Source organism: Sinohyriopsis cumingii, chromosome 2 (genome assembly GCF_028554795.1).
Source record: "Sinohyriopsis cumingii isolate HCF-2022 chromosome 2, ASM2855479v2, whole genome shotgun sequence".
Lineage (NCBI taxonomy): Eukaryota > Metazoa > Mollusca > Bivalvia > Unionida > Unionidae > Sinohyriopsis > Sinohyriopsis cumingii.
The window spans coordinates 16734135-16755191 of NC_142962.1; positions in this window are offsets into that span (position 1 = coordinate 16734135).

The window sequence follows — 21057 nt, forward strand, 5'->3', positions numbered from 1 at the left end:
CAAAATTCAACAAATAATGTATTGGCCTAGAATATAGGCATCGGAGGATAAAGAAACACTGGGCACATCAGATATCCTCGATCTCTATTATGGAGGAGAAAACTGAGGAAGCAGGGAGACCTTGAAAGAGCAGAAAAATACAGGGAGATTAACAACATGATTAAAATAGCTTAAGGAGATCGCAGATAAACTGGTTAGAGGGTCAATGTAAGGAATTCGAGATAAGCCTGAACCAGAATAATGTTAAAAATGCATACCAGTTGTTGAAATACCTGACAACAGGAAAATAAGGGGATCTACCACGATCCAGTACAAGGCTGGCGAGAGTCTCAAGGAAGACCAAAATATTCTTAACAGATGGACGGAATTCTGCTCAGAGCTTTACAACCAGGAGACCAAGCTGTACTAAACCTCCCTATGACCACAACAGAGACTGACCACCCGATCCTCAGGGAATAATAAAGGCTCAGTAAAGACACTTAAGAAAGGAACATCAGATGGGGTTGACCATATGCCAACATAACTTGTTCAAGCAAGAGAAACCTCCGTGATAGATGTATCACAACAATCTGCAGCAAAATCTGGCAAACAGGAGAATGGCCCACTCTATGAACACAGTCTTTGATCATCACTCTCCCTACGAAAAGGAATCTCCGCTGTACAGTTACTACAGAACAATTAGTCTCATTAGTCACCCAAGCAAGGTTATGCTTAAGATCATCCTAAGTAGATTGAAACCCCAGTAGAGCACATCATTGCTGAAGAGCAGGCTGGTTTCAGAGCAAGACGTATAACTATAGAATATATTTTTAGCCTTAACTCATTTGTGAAAAGTGTATGCAGCATCAACAGGACCTCCCCATGTCTTCATTTACTTCAAGAAGGTTTTCGACAAGGTGCGGAATACAGCCTTGTGGGTCACCATGTAGATGTACAACATAAATGCAAATCTAATCAGCACCATATAAAATCTGTACGACAAGGCGACTAGTGCAGTTCTCGCCAATTGCAATATATGAGTCAGATACGGGTGCCTCCTATCACCCACTCTCTTCAACGTCTACTTGAAAAGGATCATATCCGATGCCTGGAAACCTTAGTGAACTCTCACTCAAGCGTTACAAAGGCATGAAATGGAGTTCAGCGCTGACAAGACCAAACTAATGGCAAGGAACCTAAGTGGCATCAAAAGGAAATAAGAGTGAATGGACAAAAGCTGGGCACTGTGACAAGCCTCAAGTACATTAATGCTATCGCTTCTGATGAAGGTTATAAACCTAAAATTCTTTCCAAGGTACACAGACAGCTGCTACACTGGCTAGGATGAGGACCATTTGGAAGGACAGCAACATCACTTTATGTGATATCTCATCATGTCCATATTTCTGAATACATGTGAGACAGACTCTGACAACAGACCTAGAGAGAAGAATCCATGCCTTAGAAACGAAATGTTATCGAAGGATCATGAACATCCCATACTTAGACCACGTTTCTAATGAGGAGGTGCACATTAGAATCCTAGGTGCAGTTGGGCCATACCAAGATCTGCTCACCAATATAATTAAACGCAAATTAACATGATATGGTCATGTCTCGCGCTCATTTGGCCTATCTGAGACATCCTACAGGGCACAGTGAGGGAAAAGAGAAAACGAGGCAGACAGAAGAAAAATGGGAAGGTAATATTACAGCGTGGACAAGCATAGACTTTGCAATTTTCCAAAGAGCAGCGGATAACAAAATGGAGAGAGATTGTTCCAAAGTCATCAGTGGCGCTCCTACGACTAGCCAGGTTACGAGATCAATGAATGTGCTTAAATCCCAACATAGTCCTAACAGTTCTATCAAAAGTCCAAAAGTATAAAGTATTCTGAATGAATTGAAGTAGTGGTCTGAATGAATTTCAGTCTTGAAACCGCTGATGTACCAATAGCCTGGATTTGCCAAGAGTCTTGATGTATCACAGTTATATAATCCAGAATGTCTCTAAATGAATTAACAATAAACCCTAAATAGTGCCTGAGTCCGAAAGCATTGTTAAGCACTTTGTAATTCCAGTGAATAATTAAAATAAATGAACTATCTCAGATATTAACTGAACATACCTAAAATTAATTAATTTAAATACTAATGTTAAGATTAATTAATAATATATGTTTACTTATCCATTATATTAAAATAACAACATAATAACAGATCTAGGATGGGGTTTTTTTTCCATCAAAATTAATTTCCAGAACATTCTAAGTTGTAAACAAAGTCTGATGTCTTACTAAACGTTTAGTAAAGAAAATGTAAAACATCAGGAAGACCATTTTTTTTGTAGGGGAATACCATAGTCCTGAACTCAGATCCAAGGCAATGTGTTTGCCAACAACTAATAATAATCTTAATTTATAAACCCAAATCACAGACAAAAATTAGTCATGTACTATGTTGTTTACAGAAAAGACATTAGTCAAGTAGGCCCGGACTCCTAACCTCAGTTAAAGGCAAAGTTCAATCACAATACAAACTAATTCAGATAACAGCATAAATGCTGAAATTAAGATATTTGAATATCTTTCTTGTTGCTTGGTGTGCAATAGTGATTTTCTCCAAAGAACATTCAACATGTATCAAGTGGTGCAAATAAGTAATACAAGTTTGAATTTTCGACATATTTCCTCGAATTAGAAGAATGACCGTGTGGTCTAAAGCGCTCACTGTTACGGATCACTGCCATCTCACCTCTGTCTGCGTGGATTCGAGTCTCGGGCTCAGCCAATGTGGGCACGTGAGAAAGCTTGCCAGTAGCTTCTCGTTGGTCTGTGGTTCTTTTTGGAGTTTTCTCGGGTTCTTCCTCCATCATTGATTATGGCCGCTATGTATATCCTATCTTGTGCTGAAAAATGGCTTAAAAACCCATAACAACAACAAAAGCAACCGATAAAAAATATTAAATTTCATTAAGCAAGGATTGCAGTTTATGGGGTTCATAAAAGATGGCAAGGAAAACACTTTGGAGAACCATCCGGTTTGAAGATCGCTTTTGGTTACTGGTATACAAAATATGTGATATTATACTTCAGCCTTGAAATATTATGTGATTTTTATTTTTATGTGGTGATAAGACATGTATTGCGGTTTGACAGCTTGGAGGAATTTAGGAATGTATGTATGAAAACTACATACTTGTCCAAATACGTTGTTATAGCCTAGTTTAAAGATACAGGTTATCGAATTAGAACTTGTGACATGCAATAGCACGTTTGCGGTGATTGAAAGTGGAACTTGGGGTTGAATTAACGATACAAGCAAATAACAAATACTATGCAAAAAAGATAGTGAAGCAAGGACAAAGCCTGATGGCAAGATAAAATAGCGCATATGATGAGGCAAAACCAAAATCATTCATTATTATCTTCAGGAAAAAAGAAACGTTCATGAGTCAATAGATGCCCGAAATATGTTAAGATGGGAAAGTGTTACATGTAAACATGTTTGATGGGTAGATAAAAATCAGTTGGAAATGGCTCGCATTAGTCATATAGATTGCATTCTGAAAGTGGATTTCTAGATGCCAACACCCATATTAAAGACTCTCCGTTACTATGCCTATTCCAGATGAAAATTATTTATCCCAATTCCAAAACAAATTAATGTATGACTGCATGGTACAAAACCAACCGAACAACAACTGGTATGTACATTGAAAAATGAATGCAAGTATGTGCCATACTGCAGAAAAATAAAGCTTTACGGGTAGTTGGTTTAAAAACGATTGAAGATACACAGTTATCTTGCTTGAACAGCAGTCTCGGTGTAAATCACACTCTTTAATTAAGACGAAAAGATAACGATTTTGAAAAGAACTTTTTTAAAATTAATGAACAACTCTGTATTTGAAAAAGTGTATTTGTAAGATTACAACAATTGATATGTCCAGACGAAAATACATTTTTCAGACACCGAAAAGAGTTGTAATTTGGTGGGAGGACAAATAGTGATGGTGGAATGATGATCGTTATGAAACGCAAAGATCAATTAAACCAATATATAGTGGTCTTATAGAGTTATCTAAATGATTTTGATTTTATTACAACTACCCTACAAATACGGTGAAGAGACAAATTTGATTGGTACTGGTACAGATTTATTATGCATTCATGTTGAGGGGGGGGGACTTTTACAGTGGCGTGAAGGATGACCTCAGGTTTTGCTACATAAATTACTATTCAAAGGAGAGCGTCTGGGATATCTCAAGGAAGCAAATAAGGTGTTGGATTATTCAAGGACGAAGTAAATGGTGCACTAAGAAGAGAATTTGTTGCATTAAGTGCAAGCTGTCTTTATTCAGGACTTGTAACAATGAAAGGAAAGTTGCATTGAATGTGTTATCAAAATGAATTTAAATTACAAATGTGTCAAATCGCTTCTTCAGTCACCAGGAAATGAATTTTCAGTGATCGTGCCATCACGAGACGTAAAACATCAAAATAAAAAAGCAGTTATCATCTGTGTTTGAATGCATAATAACAAGCTTGTTTTGAGTTGATCCTTATGGACTCGTCAGGACCGTGTAATTGTGTTTTGCTCATGTGTGTCTATGGCATAACTAAAAGGCAACTTACTTCTGATTAGAATTTTGTTTCTTTTGTTTTGCTTTGCTTCAAAGCATATACAGTCTCTCAATGTGTATCAAGTGTGATGCGATTATTTTAATTGAAGATAGTCTCTATCATTTTTGTTCCTTCTCTTTTATGTTCTTTCATTTGGAAACCCTAAGAATAAACCGTGGTTGGCGGACCATCTTTAAGTGCCAAGAATGCATTCCATTACTGAGTTGGAAAACTATTCAGGATCACTTTCTCCTCTCTTTTTACACGGTATCAAAATACACGTTAAATTCATCCTAGATAAATTGAATGTGATGCACAGTAACCTTTGTATTGGCAGCAAATTCGAATATTTTGTCTATGGTGACATAGTCATATAAGACGATTCCATTTCTGTATTTATTATTTACAGATTGCACAAGGGGTAATCAATTATACCGAGGGAAAATAGCTCTACAGGTCATACATCATAAGAGTGCATACTATTGTTCGTCGTCCATCCGTTGACACAAGTTGCTATCTTTATTCCTCATAGACTACTTGGAGGGTTAACACGAAACTGTACACAAGCATTCAGCCCAAGCTCTAGAAGACTCTAGAAGGTCCTATATAAAAATAGTCCTGCTCAGACATCCAACCTGTCTACAACGGCTGTTTTCTTGACGATGTTGTTATCATCAATCATGAATGGATCGTCATATTGAAATGGGAATTTTATAAAAAGAATTATCATTGCATCTAGTTGGTTCTAAATGAAAATGGCTCCGACCTTGCATTCAATATGGCTTTCACGGAAACCAACTTTAAGATCTTGTTTTCGCTATTCCTGAAAGGATATTCATATTGACACTAAATGATTTCCCATGTCAGCCTTATATGAAAGTAGTGACGATCCACTCTCTCCAAAATAGTGTTATCACCACCACACGTGAATAGAGGGTAATATGGACACGGAGTTTTCATTGAAAGATGTTTCGTGATGCCCATTTGGTCCTAAATAAAAATGGTGCCACCCTTACATCTAATTTAGCCGCCGTGTTGTCCATGTTGAAATTCTTGTTGTCGCTATTTCCCCGAAGTGCTGACCATATCGACCTGCAAATTCCACAAAAATGTCTAATTGATCCTAAAAAGTATTGCTGGTCAGATCACCAATTGCATTGCTATGGTGGCCAGCATGAAAATCTTGTTACTGCTATTTTACATATTTTATAGTTGTAACGACATAGGATTTTCACTAGAATTCTGCTTACGATATATGGCTGGTCCTAAATAAACGTTTTACCGATCAGACCTAAAATATAGCCGCTATGGTAGCAGTCTCGAAAATCTTGTATAGATACTTTTCTATGCCCATATCCTAAAGGAGTTAGGTATTTAATAAAAGATCTCTTATGATATGGTTTGTCCTAGCAATGAATGGTGCTGATAAACATTAGTCATTTTGAAAGTCTTGCCCTCCCTCCTCCACTTGAAGGGATTATCGTATGGTTTCACTCAAAACATCTCATTATGTGTAGTTACCTGTAATAAAAAGCACGATGCCAGAGGGACCTCACAAATATTTTGAAGTATCTCATACCTGTGACTGGTTCTAGATTGATGTCCATGTCTACGTTCTAATAATAAACACTTCCTTTTGGAAATAAAGTTAAAGACTGCCTTGACCGCCATCCTGACAACACTTTTCTGGCTACTTCTTCCAGGGATAGTCGTATTGACGTTAGCTTTCCAGTAAAACTAGGATAGCTGGTTCTGAATCAAGTATTGTTCATCTGACCCCCAAAATGGCACCACAGTCACAATCTCGAAAATCTTGTTATCACTTCTCCTTTTTCCTGACTGATGACATTTGATATTGAGTTTTCACTTAAACACCTCCAGCAATATGATTTCCTGACTGATGACATTTGATATTGAGTTTTCACTTAAACACCTCCAGCAATATGATTTTGGTTCCGAATAAGAATTGAACATGTCTGCTTTATTAATCGTTTTAAAACCCAGACCTGACTGACCTTGGATTCTGATCAATGGTCGTTGTTTGCCACTTGACTGAGTTTATGAACACAATGATGGCCACAATAACGGGTGAATTTATTTTAACAGACTTTGTATTTAGTTGCATTCCAATATGCAAGTTGATAGTCAGCATTTTGACATTGATTGTAATGTCTTAAGTCATGACTTAGCACTTTAGCTGCACTGGCTTGTGAGAATTACAACACAAGAAAGTGTGAATATGTTTTTATCAAACCTAGTTTGTATATATATCTGATGAATATACTGAAAGACGCCACTTATATAACTTTTTTCTGCTTTCAAAAATATATTTAATTATAGTTAAATCAAACTTGATACGTGGGCATATATTGGCATCGTCTGAGATAGGTTCAGTGATTTTATTTCCATGATCTCAGGGTCAAGGTCCAAGGCAATGGCAGATAAGTGTATACTGCACATAGTCTTACAGGTATCATGTAAAGATGTTAATTCAGGCACTTACAAAGTATTTTTCTACCAAATATGTTATGTTGGAGTGTTAGAGAATATTAGAGATTGTTCCAATTCTGAGCAGTCAAAAAGAATCAAAGGACAAAAGAAAAGGACTCGTATTGAATTCCTGGGGGGAAAATTCGGCCAGAAGAGCGTCAATACCTTGCGAAGTAATCTTGTTGAAGAAATGCTGCCAAAACCTTTTGAGGAATATTCATCGCCATACATAATAAAACTCATCACAGCCAAATTAATCTCTGTCCCATATAATTGGCTATAGCCGTTCATATGTCTAAGCACAAAACTCAACTTGCTCAGTATATAATTGCCCAACCGCTTCAATCAGTATTATCTTATCTATTAGCACCTTTTGCTCTGCTTGGAGAATTTAAAGTCCACCAGACACTCTTGGGTTGCAAAGATATCAACGAGAGAGGTAAGAAAATAGAACAACTTTTGTTTAAAACACACGCTTGCCTTTAAAACTGATATTCTTGCACAGGTGGTGACAATCTCTGTGATATTGACCACGTTCCAATGTACGTAACATGTAATTCATTCAGATCGTAAGGGTTAGGTCAAGTATGGAAATAGAATGCAACAGCCCCTCTCTGAATTTCATTGACAAAAGATCGTTTCGAAAACGCAGCTGGTTCAGTATACTTATCTACTAAAACGCTCCAAGATGTTGCACGGGGATGCAATACCCAATTCTTTGGCAGATCCTAAATTTATAAACAAACCATAGCTCGGTTATGATTGCGACGACTCAATTATAGAACGTACAACGTCCTTAGAGATTTCAATGCCATTATATCAACGAAATACCTAAATAAATAATGTATATTCCGCTTTCTTGAGCGAGCCCATGATATTTAAATTGAACCGGATGATATCTACGATCAGCTTTTGCAAGAATTACTTGATGCATCATTAAATGTACTATTTACAATTTGGAAACTCTCTATACGTAAACTTGATAAGTACCATCTAGAATGGTTATGAGGACTACTTGCAAAACCAAAAAACAAATGACGAATTACAGACTCCTGCGATATGTTTCAGTGTGGACATACCCCCAAAAAGCACATCTTTGAACAACTAGTCTGACTTGCAAAGGTTATAGGAAGAAGTTCCATAGAGAAAGAACATAGAGTAGCTTTTCTCTTGGACAATGAGGAAGCTTACAATACCACATGGAAGTACTGCATATTGAGCGATCTACTCATCCGAGGTCTAGGAGGCGGCGTCCTTGTTTTGATGTCAACTATTTTGAAGGTCGCATGTTCAGATTTAGGGTTGTTACCTCCCTTTCTGAAAGCCATCCTCAGGAAACTTCATGGCTATTCACATTCCAAAGTACGACAAGCTGCGTATGTTGATGGTCATGGTTTTTTCTCACCTGTTAGCACGATCAGACATTGGTGTTATATTTCCGAGTGCAACAGTAAGGTTTTGTATTAAGGTTCTTACAAGTTAGATACGCAGATCAGTATACCAACACAGGGACGATGGTGAGATAACCGGTCTCGAATAACATTTGTGTGTATAATCTTCACACTTTAAGACACTAATCCTTTCAAACAAGAAGACTAAGTTACATTAATGACGACTGAATTCACTTTGGTGATGCAATCCGCAGATACCAACGTCAATTTAAAGTCCTAGCGTCCTCGTTAGTAGGTTCAGTCGCTTTTATCTAGCGGACCCTTCATTTGATCGAAGAAACTGTATTCTGTTGAAGTTTCAGAAATACATTATTTATAAATATTTTTACCAAATTTTATTGATAACTTTTCCTTTTCTTTAGTTTTCACATAGTTCTTTTCTTTTCTCAGTTCATTGATGCTTGAAATTTTGCCTCTTGTCCTCTCTAGACCTCAACCATTTAAAATGGTAACATACAAATAGGTCAGTAACAGGCTGAAGTCTTGAACGACGTTAATTGGCTACTATTCGATTCCATAGTAATGACACCATATATTATTAGAACATGCAACTTCACTAGATATCGATTACTCTAAGGACTATTTAACATCTACTAAGCAGTAATTGCATTATTTTTTCAAACATGTTCTCAGATATCTTTCTGTAAAATAGTAAACAATGTTTGTATGTCCTGCCACGAACGTTGAATGGGCGTATCATGTTGTTCTGGTCTGTCAGTTTGTCCGTCCGTCCGTCTCAAAGGTTAGGTTCTGCCTTTATGTCAGTTTTGTTTTACACAAGGACGCCAATCATTATGACCTTGGAAACTTTGTTTACGTTGGACATTTAAGTCAGTTTTCCATTCTCTGTTGAATGCGTTGCCATGCAACATAGTATGTGGATATATATATATATATATATATATATATATATATATATATATATATATATATATATATATATATATATATATATCAGCAATTAAAACACGCACTGAGATTTAAATGTTGGTTTCCACGACCTACATAGCGTGCATCATTTATTTAAACCAGATTGGCATGAAGTACATGTATTACAAAAGAGAGGGTGGCGGGTCATTCTTTTTCTAGGAATACATGTCTGGTTGTTATTTTTCCTTTATTACGATAATTGCAGACAAATCTTTTTGCTGTATATATTAATAGTTGACTATTTTGTTTTCCATTTGATTTTGTTCGTATTTTAAAAGGAGGAATCTCTAAAAAAATTATACACGGATGTATAACAATGTCGGTGAAACGGAACACCAGGATAAGCTTGTTTGTTTGGAACAATGGTACTATATTCAAAACGCACCCAGAATGTTCGCCATTTGAACTATTTAAGCGCTATATTAAAACCTTATACATGTACAACCAATGTTTCCGCACCAGACATTGTTGAAACTGGCTATTGAAATATATCGCATGAAAATCTATTTAACTGTAGAGTACAAATACATCTTAAAAGCAAAAATATTGATATTGACATTGACGCCATCACTGCCAGCTTTTACGAAAAATTTTGATTCTTCCATTGAGACATCTAACCACTGTCGCCAATCACATTTCATCAAATGTAGCTTTCCTCGATTGATTTCATTGATTCGATTTTAAAAAAAATTATGTTCCTTTACGTTTTGATGACTGGACCAAAGATTAGAGATTGTTTAATTCCCGTTTAATTTCATAACTGTAAGGAGGAAATTTATTTTGGCTACTTCTCCAGCATTTTTGATCTAATTGTTTCGACAACGCTTGATATATAGAATTACCTAAAGCACTCAATTCCACTAAAATCAATTCAATCACTGTAATAGATTGTGACGTCAATTCTATCAAATACTTTTTCATCCCTTTCATCCAGTCCTGTAATTCCAATTTATGAAAAATATGTCGTGGTACAATTATTGTAACCCAAGAGACTTTGTTTCAGAGACGAACAGTGAACACAAAATTATTAAGCAATACCCTTGTGTTTCCCATGGGACTTTCTTTCCATGCAATTATTTTGCTTTTGTTCAGTGTAATTCAATCAGAAGAAACATCGATACGTGCTATCCAAACATCAACTATTTTTCTTTTTTCTGAAAACTGATGAAGCCTCCATTGGTGTTTTAAACCCAAATATTTTTGTTCTATGAATACTCTGGGGAACTAATGACTGAGTGTACCATAAGTGAATTGACTTGATGGTGACCTTGTAGAATACAAAATAGCTTATTGTTTACTTAGGCAATCCTTTCAGGCTATGCTCCAGTGCGTAATATCTGTTCTTATTTTGTGGCAGAAACGCTGCTGTTAATTGTACTTGAAAGGACTGACTATGCTTTTAATCTGTTATGGTGTGCAACAATGTTCTTTCGGTAATACGAAAGGACAGTTTTAGTCAGTTTAGAAAGATTTTTGCTGATCTTCAGGTTAATGAATATCGCTTTAATAGTAGTTTATTTAATTATTATTTATACTACATGATGGTGGTTTCTATTAAATTGTTACTGTAATTGTTACTGCATAGCAGTATTACCAGGTAAAGTTTTACTTTACAACGTTTATGCGTCAATAGTCCAAGAATGATGTATTACAAAGACAGAGTCATTTGTCCTTTTAACATGAAATTATGGACTTCTTTATGTTTGAAGACTGCTAGCCGTTCTAGTCACAGCCTAAAGTTATCAGCGGAAGCATACTGATACAGTGGGATAAGTATTAATAACTGCTTGAACTATTTTCGTTCCTCTAAATTTGAAATGCATCACATATTTCTTTTTTATTTCATAATACGCATCTCTACCATCCCTTGCATACGTCATTTCCATGGTTTTGATACATTTGCGTTGATTAGTTAGCCTTTTCTCTGTGCTTGTTGATCTAAAGAAATTAATTTTTAATTTCATTTCGTTATGTGATGAAAATTGTGGATATATACATGACTCTGAAAGAGTTGAACGTTCTGGATATGTATGGGACTGAAATAGTTGAATATTCTGAATATCTATGGCACTGAAAGAGTTAAACGTTCTGGATTTGTATGGCACTGAAAGAGTTAAACGTTCTGGATATGTATGGCACTGAAACAGTTAAAAGTTCTGGATATGTATGGCACTGAAAGAGTTGAAAGTTCAGTATATGTATGCCACTAAACGAGCTGAACGTTCTAGATATGTATCGCACTGAAGGAGTTAAACGTTCTGGATAAGTACGGCACTTATATAGCTGAACGTTCTGGATATGTATGGCACTGAAATAGTTGAACGTTCTGGATATCTATGGCACTGAAAGAGTTAAACGTTCTGGATATATATGGCACTGAACGAGGTGAACGTTCTGGATATGTATCGCAATGAAATATCTAAACCTTCTGGATAAGTATGGCACTGAAAGAGTTAAACGTTCTGGATATGTATGACACTGAATGAGTTATGTTTTGGATATATACCGCACTGAAAGAGCAAAACGTTCCGGATAAGTATGGCACTGAAAGAGTTAAACATTCTGGATATGTATGGCACTGAAAGATTTAAACGTTCTGGATATGAATGGCACTGAAAGAGTTGAACGTTCTGGATATATATGGCACTGAAAGAGTTGAACGTTCTGGATATGTATGGCACTGAAAGAGTTAAACGTTCTGCATATGCATGGCACTGAAAGAGTCAAACGTTCTGGATATGTATGGCACTGAAAGAGTTGAAAGTTCTGCATATATATAACACTGAAAGAGTTGAACGATCTGGATATGTATGGCAATGAAAGATTTAAACGTTCTGGATAAGGATGGCACTGAAAGAGTTAAACGTTCTGGAAATGTATGACACTGAAAGAGTAAAACGTTCTGGATATGTATGGCACTGAAAGAGTTGAACGATCTGGATATATATGACACTGAAAGAATTGAACGTTCTGGATATGTATGGCACTGAAAGAGCTAAACGTTCTGGATATGTATGGCACTGTAAGAGTTAAACGTTCTGGATATGTATGGCACTGAAAGAGTTAAACATTCTGGATATGTATGGCACTGAAAGATTTAAACGATCTGGATATGTATGGCAATGAAAGAGCTGACGGTTCTGGATATGTGTGGCACTGAAATAGTTGAATGTTCTGGATATGAGTGGCACTGAAAGAGTTAAACGTTCTGGATATGAATGGCACTGAAATAGTTGACCGTTCTGGATATATATAGCACTGAAAGAGTTAAACGTTCTGGATATGTATGGCACTGAACGAGTTGAACGTTCTGGATATGCATCGCACTGAAAGAGCTAAATATGGCACTGAAAGAGTTGAACGTTCTGGATATGTATGGTACTGAAAGAGCTGACAGTTCTGGTTATGTATGGCATTGAAAGAGTTGACAGTTCTGGATATGTATGGCACTGAAAGAGTTGAACATTCTGGATATGTATTGCACTGAAAGAGATGAAAGTTCTGGATATGTATGGCACTGAAAGAGCTAAACGTTCTGGATATGTATGGCACTGAAAGAGTTGAACGTTCTGGATATACATGGCACTGAGACAGTTGAACGTTCTGGATATACATGGAACTGAAATAGATGAACGTTCTGGATATGTGTGGCACTGAAAGAGCTGAAGGTTCTGGATATGTATGGCACTGAAATAGTTGAATGTTCTGAATATGTATGGCACTGAAAGAGTTAAACGTTCTGGATATGCATGGCACTGAAATAGTTGAACGTTCTGGATATGTATGACACTGAAAGAGTTAAAAGTTCTGGATATGTATGACACTGAAAGAGTTGGAAGTTCTGGGTATGCATGTCACTGAAAGAGTTAAACAATCTGGATATGTATGGCACTGAAAGAGTTGAACGTTCTGGATATGTATGGCACTGAAAGAGTTAAACGTTCTGGATATGTATGACACTGAAAGGGTTGAACGTTCTGGATATGTATGGCACTGAGATAGTTGAACGCTTTGGATATGTATGGCACTGAAACAGTTGAACGTTCTGGACATGTGAGGCACTGAAAGAGCTCAACGTTCTGGATATGTATGGCACTGAAATAGTTGAGCGTTCTGGATATGTATGGCACTGAAAGAGTTAAACGTTCTGGATATGTATGGCACTGAACGAGTTGAATGTTCTGGATATGTATCTGACTGAAAGAGCTGAACGTTCTGGATAAGCATGACACTGAATGAGTTGAAAGTTATGGATATGTATTGCACTGAATGAGTAGAAAGTTCTGGATATGTATGGCACTGAAAGAGCTAAACTTTCTGGATATGTATTGCACTGAAAATGTTGAATGTTCTGGATATGTATGGCACTGAAAGAGTTAAACGTTTTGAATATGTATAGCACTGAAAGAGTTAAACGTTCTGGATATGTATGGCACTGAAAGAGGTGAAAATTCTGGATATGTATCGCACTGAAAGAGTTGAAAATTTTGGATATGTATCGCACTGAACGAGTTGAACGTTCTAGATATGTGTCACACTGAAAGAGTTAATCGTTCTGGATATTTATGGCACTGAAAGAGTTAAACGTTCTCTATATGTATGGCACTGAAGGAGCTGAACGTTTATTTAATTTCGTTATGTGATGAAAATCGTGGTTATATACATTACTCTGAAAGAGTTAAACGTTCTGGATATGTATGGCACTGAAATAGTTGAACGTTCTGGATATGTTTGGCACTGAAAGTGTTAAACGTTCTGGATATATATGGCACTGAAAGAGTTAAATGTTCTGGTAATGTATGGCACTGAACGAGTTGAACGTTCTGGATATGTATCGCACTGAAATAGCTAAACGTTCTGGATATGTATGACAATGAAAGAGTTAAACGTTATGTTCTGGATATGTATCGCACTGAAAGAGGTGAACGTTCTGGATATGTATGGCACTGAAAGAGGTAAAAGTTCTGGATATGTATGGCACTGAAAGAGTTAAACGTTCTGGATATGCATGGCACTGAGATAGTTGAACGTTCTGGATATATATGACACTGAAAGAGTTGAACGTCCTGGATAAGTATGGCACTGAAAGATTTAAACGTTCTGGATAGGTTTAACCAGAAGAGTTAAACATTCTGGATATGTATAGCACTGGACGAGTTGAACGTTCTGGATACGTATCGTACTGAAATATCTAAACGTTCTGGATAAGTATGGCATTGAAAGAGTTAAACATTCTGGATATGTATGGCACTGAACGAGTTGAACGTTCTGGATATGTATCGCACTGAAAGAGCTAAACGTTCTGGATAAGTGTGGCACTGAAAGAGTTAAACGTTCTGGATATGTATGGTACTGAACTAGTTATGTTCTGGATATGTATCGCACTGAAAGAGCTAAACGTTCTGGATATGTATGGCACTGAAAGAATTAAACATTCTGGATATGTTTGGCACTGAAAGAGTTAAACATTTTGGATATTATGGCACTGAAAGAGTTGAACGTTCTAGATATGCATGGCACTGAAAGAGTTGAACGTTCTGGATAAGTATGGCACTGAAAGATTTAAATGTTCTTGATATGTATGGCACTGAAAGAGTTGAACGTTCTGGATATGTATGGCACTGAGATAGCTGAACGTTCTGGATATGTATGCCACTGAAATAGTTGAACGTTCTGGACATGTGAGACACTGAAAGAGTTCAACGTTCTGGATTTGTATGGCACTGAAATAGTTGAACGTTCTGGACATGTATGGCACTGAAATAGTTAAACGTTTTGGATATGTATAGCACTGAACGAGTTGAACGTTCTGGATATGTATCGTACTGAAAGAGCTAAACGTTCTGGATAAGTATGGCATTGAAAGAGTTAAACGTTTTGGATATGTATGGCACTGAACTAGTTATTTTTTGGATATGTATCGCACTGAAAGAGCTAAACGTTCTGGATAAATATGGCATTGAAAGAGTTGAAAGTTCTGGATATGTATGGCACTGAAACAGTTGAACGTTCTGGATATGTATTGCACTGAATGAGTTGAAAGTTCTGGATATGTATGGCACTGAAGGAACTGAAAGTTCTGGATATATATGCCACTGAAAGAGTTGAACGTTCTGGATATGTATGGCACTGAGATAGTTGAACGTTCTGGATATGTATGGCACTGAAAGAGCTGAATGTTCCGGATATGCATGGCACTGAAATAGTTGCACGTTCTGGATATGTATGGCACTGAAAGAGTTAAACGTTCTGGATAAGTATGGCACTGAAAGAGGTGAAAATTCTGGATATGTATCGCACTGAAAGAGTTGAAAATTCTGGATATGTATGGCACTGAACGAGTTGAACGTTCTAGATATGTATCGCACTGAAAGAGTTAAACGTTCTGGGTTAGTATGGCACTGATATAGCTGAACGTTCTGGATAAGTATGCACTGAAATAGTTGAACGTTCTGTATATGTATGGCACTGAAAGGGTTGAACGTTCTAGATATGCATGGCACTGAAATAGTTGAACGTTCTGGATATGTATGGCACTGAAAGAGTTAAACGTTCTGGATATGTATGGCAGTGAAAGAGTTGAACGTTCTGGATATGCATTGCACTGAATGAGTTGAAAGTTCTGGATATGTATGGCATTGAAAGAGTTGAACGTTCTGGATATGTATGGCACTGAGATAGTTGAACGTTCTGGATATGTGTGGCACTGAAATAGTTGGACGTTCTTGATATGTGTGGCATTGAAAGAGCTGAAGGTTCTGGATATGCATGGTACTGAAATAGTTGCACGTTGTTGATATGTATGGCACTGAAGGAGTTAAACTTTCTGGATATGTATGGCAGTGAAAGAGGTGAAAATTCTGGATATGTATCGCACTGAAAGAGCTGAAAGTTCTGGATATGTATGGCACTGAACGAGTTGAACGTTCTAGATATTTATCGCACTGAACGAGTTAAACGTTCTGGATAAGTATGGCACTGATATAGCTGAACGTTCTGGATATGTATAGCACTGAAAGAGTTAAACATTCTGGACATGTTTGGCACTGAAAGAGTTAAACGTTTTGGATATGTATGGCACTGAAAGAGTTGAACGTTCTAGATATGCATGGCACTGAAAGAGTTGAACCGTCTGGATAAGTATGGCACTGAAAGAATTAAACGTTGTGGATATGTATGGCACTGAAAGAAGTGAACGTTCTTGATATGTATGGCACTGAAAGAGTTGAAATTTCTGGATATGTATGGCACTGAAAGAGCTAAACGTTCTGGATATGTATGGCACTGAAAGAGGTGAACGTTCTGGATATGTATGGCACTGAAAGAGTTGATCGTTCTGGATATGTATGGCACTGAGATAGTTGAACGTTCTGGATATGTGTGGCACTGAAATAGTTGAACGTTCTTGATATGTGTGGCACTGAAAGAGCTGAACGTTCTGGATATGTATGGCACTGAAATAGTTGCACGTTCTGGATATGTATGGCACTGAAAGAGTTAAACGTCTGGATATGTATGGCACTGAAATAATTGAACTTTTTTGACGGTCTCTGTGTAAGATCTGAATGTGCCAAGGTTTTGTTCCAAAAGGAAACGGTGGATAATATGTAACATTGCAGTACCAGGGAGAAGAACAATTGACTTGAATACAAAGTGCAATAATACATTTACATGTGCATATATTTGAAAGCAATGTCTGTTATACAAAGCATAATAGACACCAAAATATGACAACAGTCCTATATTGTCAATATATATTAGCATGGCTAACTATCAATTCATGATTAGAGCATCGAAGCTGTGCTAATTATTTCCAAAGTTCTTTAAAGAACATTATACGACGAAATATATTTCTTAGGCTTTGGAGGTTACTTGTATTTACTGTAATAGTAGCGTTTAGGTGAACAAAATGAAAGACGAGAAGAGAAAGCAACATAAAGTTCCATGGGCATGGTACTGAATTGAGCTCTAACAACCTATTTTCTTCCATTACTAAGAAATTATGAAAACTTGGTACATTGATTAAAGGTAAAAATAATGGTATAAGCACCATATACAGTGTTTTTAATATTAAATAGCTTTCCATGTAGTACTACTGCTACGATAATAACACTGCGAATAATACACATATTTTGTAATTTTTATTTTATTTATTTTTATGTCAAAATATGACTAAAAGAATGACACTGACAAAAAGCCAAACACTAGATCAAATATCAGGGCTCATCATGATAATCCTCCCTCCAGACCGTGACCCATGTATCGCAATCTGAAATATTGGACGTGTATTGGGTTTCCTCCCTCCAAACCGTGGCCCATGTATCGCAATCTGAAATATTGGACGTTTATTGGGTTTCCTCCCTCCAGACCGTGACCCATGAATCGCAATCTGAAATATTGGACGTGTATTGGGTTTCCTATGCAATGAATCGATTTATAAAGTTTGTCACAAAATATTCATAAATGTTGCTGAAATTGCTATTTTGTATTTTCAATCGTAAATCCCCACCTACCGGAGACGCCAATGGAGGGGTCCATAACTTGCGTTCTTTTGCAGATGGTTGTTACATGGGAAACCTATGTACCAAGTTTGCTGAATTTCGTGAAAGCGGTTTAGAAGATCGAGTTAGTGACACCAGGAAGGCAATGCAATAACCACCGGATCAAATAGCAATGCAGGCGGCGGTTTTGTCCTGATGCGACTTCTGGGGAGTAATTTATTCCTTCGTCTCTGTGCTATCTTTGCTTTCTCTGCCACTCATCAAACTTTGTCAATTTTAACAACTTTTTCTTTAAATAAAATGGTAATTTTTACAATATATCAATTTAACCATTCGCTTTTTCTTCCTACATTTTTCTGTCTACGTACATGCGATCTACTTACGTCTAACATAGCGTTGTAAAGTTTTACTGACTAGTTTTCAAATAATGAGCCTTAACAAGTATATTTTACAAAACATTCTCTTCATTCCATAGAAAGAAAAGTGAGATACAAGTTTGACAAGATAACAAAACGCATTTAAAGTAGTAAGTAGTTTTACAGTACCATATAATTGTACACCAACCAATCTTAGGGGAAAACTAAGATACAGACTAAAAGTTCTAGCACATTTTGTACACTGATAAATTTTACTAAAACAAGAAACAATGAATAACACACATGTGACATTTGACATCAACCCACTTGCAATGAAGAAAGAATAATGTCTATCACTCGTCCGACTTTTGAATTAGTACTGTAAATTGGACCACTAATGTATTAATCCTGTCAATTAGAACACTAATGTATTAATCCTGTCAATTAGCACACTAAAGTATTAATCCTCTCAATTAGCACACTAAAGTACATTAGGCGAACTATACAATTAATGTTCTTAAGCAATACACTAGATGAAATAATAAAGCTAATTAGCACACTGTTTAAAATATACAGTCAAGCTGTTTGCACCTTCTACAACGTGCTTCTACATGCCATTTCACGATTGATTGAAATTCGTGTCAGTAATGCATGTCGCCCTATGCAATCCATTATCCATTCTACTGCATAGATACTAGGCTGTTTAAATGCATGCACAAATAAATTATTTTTACTTTTTACAGAAGTAAATGGCGTAATTAAGTTTCCTAAATGCGTGAGTGTTTGTATATTTTAAATATTTTTAACGTAAGTATAACAATAACAGTCATATCGCTACGATGTCGGCAGTGTGTCCGTTAATACTGATTTCTAGCAATGGGGCATCACGCCACAGACCTGTAGTTTCATGTCCCACCCACTCACACTCTTTATATCAATAAATTCCTGGGTTAAATATGATCGAGAAATCTGCAATATTTATTACCAATGCAACAAGACAATCATTTCTTATTGTCTTCTCTCACCCACACCCACGCGCGCCGCCGACCAATCCTTTCTTCAATATTTTATATTATCGAAGCTATAATGTTACAAATTTGATTTTGAATTTGTTCGAATATTATCCGTAACATGAAGTCGCTGTCTTTAGCATTATACGTTGTTCTGTCCAATTTTATTATCGAGAATCAACTGGATTACCATCATTTCTTGTAGTGTCCCTTACTTTTTGTTGTCTTGATATAGTTGTTGGTGGCTGAACGTACTGCTATAAAACCTTTCCTCTTCATTAAACGAAGTTTTCTCTCCGGAGGAAGCACTGACGGTATTAACAGCGCATTTAAGGCAGCTTATTTTCTTATGTTGCCATGAATGCCGAGAAAATAGCTCCGCAAACTAGCTGACAAGTTCGTACATTAGAATAAGAGGCTAATTACCCTGTTCCGGAAGTTGCTGCCAATTTTTTTTTATACTGCAGATCAATCTGCCATTACATAGCCGAAGTGTGTGGTCTGCTCACGCGTATTATTAATTCTGCCATGGTGCCACAATGAATGCAATACTTTGGGATTTACCTCTAAAATTTCATGTCATCACTTAAAGTTGCAAGCTCCATTCACTTGGCTTTCTATTTCAGCTCTCCGGTGGTAAATGTATTTACAGCAAGAAACCATGTTGTAATTGACATTCTGTCACTATATATCAACAGAGTGAATACTAATTGCTTAAAAATGGTTAGTATTAATTTCATTTCTCTTAGACTTGAAATCAGATGTCACAGCTCCTATGATTGTTTTTAGATGAGCAATTCGTGTTGCGCATGTGACACGTGTCGCTTTTTGAAGCCAAGAATCATCACTTAGAACCAAACCCTTACTGTCCGGTTTGTATTATCACTAATTCTAGAGTAAGCTTCCAGATATGACCGCTTTAATTTGTACAGCTTCGCGAGTCTATTGTTGCCAAGTCTGGATTTAATGCTTTCACACCAAAGTTAGCTCATAATTTTTGTCACACAACCTTGTATTCTGTTTGCATAGCTAATTTAAAAAAAATGCGTCGCTGCTCTCGGTTGTACATGTTTTTTGGCTTCGGATACCATCCGTTTTAAGTTTTGGTCCCATATTCGAAGACTTGTCTTATCTTGATGGACTTTTCAAGTTGACTTTGGCTTTGAAACTTCTCTTTCCCTGACTTAGAGACTTTGAAATTAGCAATATATATTAGAAGCATCTGGCATTGACTGTAAAAAAGAAAACAAATGAGACAGATTCATTTCCGCTTTGGAGAGAAACCCAGAAGCAAAACTGTATTTTACAACAACCAGTGTGCAGCCCACAATCGGTTTCCTGAACCTCTGCGGACTATATAACATGCCAGCTAAACATATTTAAGCTAAGTCATATATTGTGAACGGAGTGTAGCTAAGAATTCTTGTCTTAAATGGAATAAGATCACAATTAATTTTTCGATATATTCTCTACGTTTGTTTCTCAGTAATGAACTTTCAATTGTGTCTAAATGATAATAAATCATATCTTAATTCTAAAGAACCTTCAAAGACCAACTCACGGTGAATTTCATATTATAGGTTATGGGGTATTGTTTGAGAGGCTGGACTATAAACAAAGCACCGTACATTTGGTCACAGATTTCACTACAGGATCATCATCAATGCCTCGTTACTCACTTTGCGCTGTCGACGAAATACACGCAGACAACCACA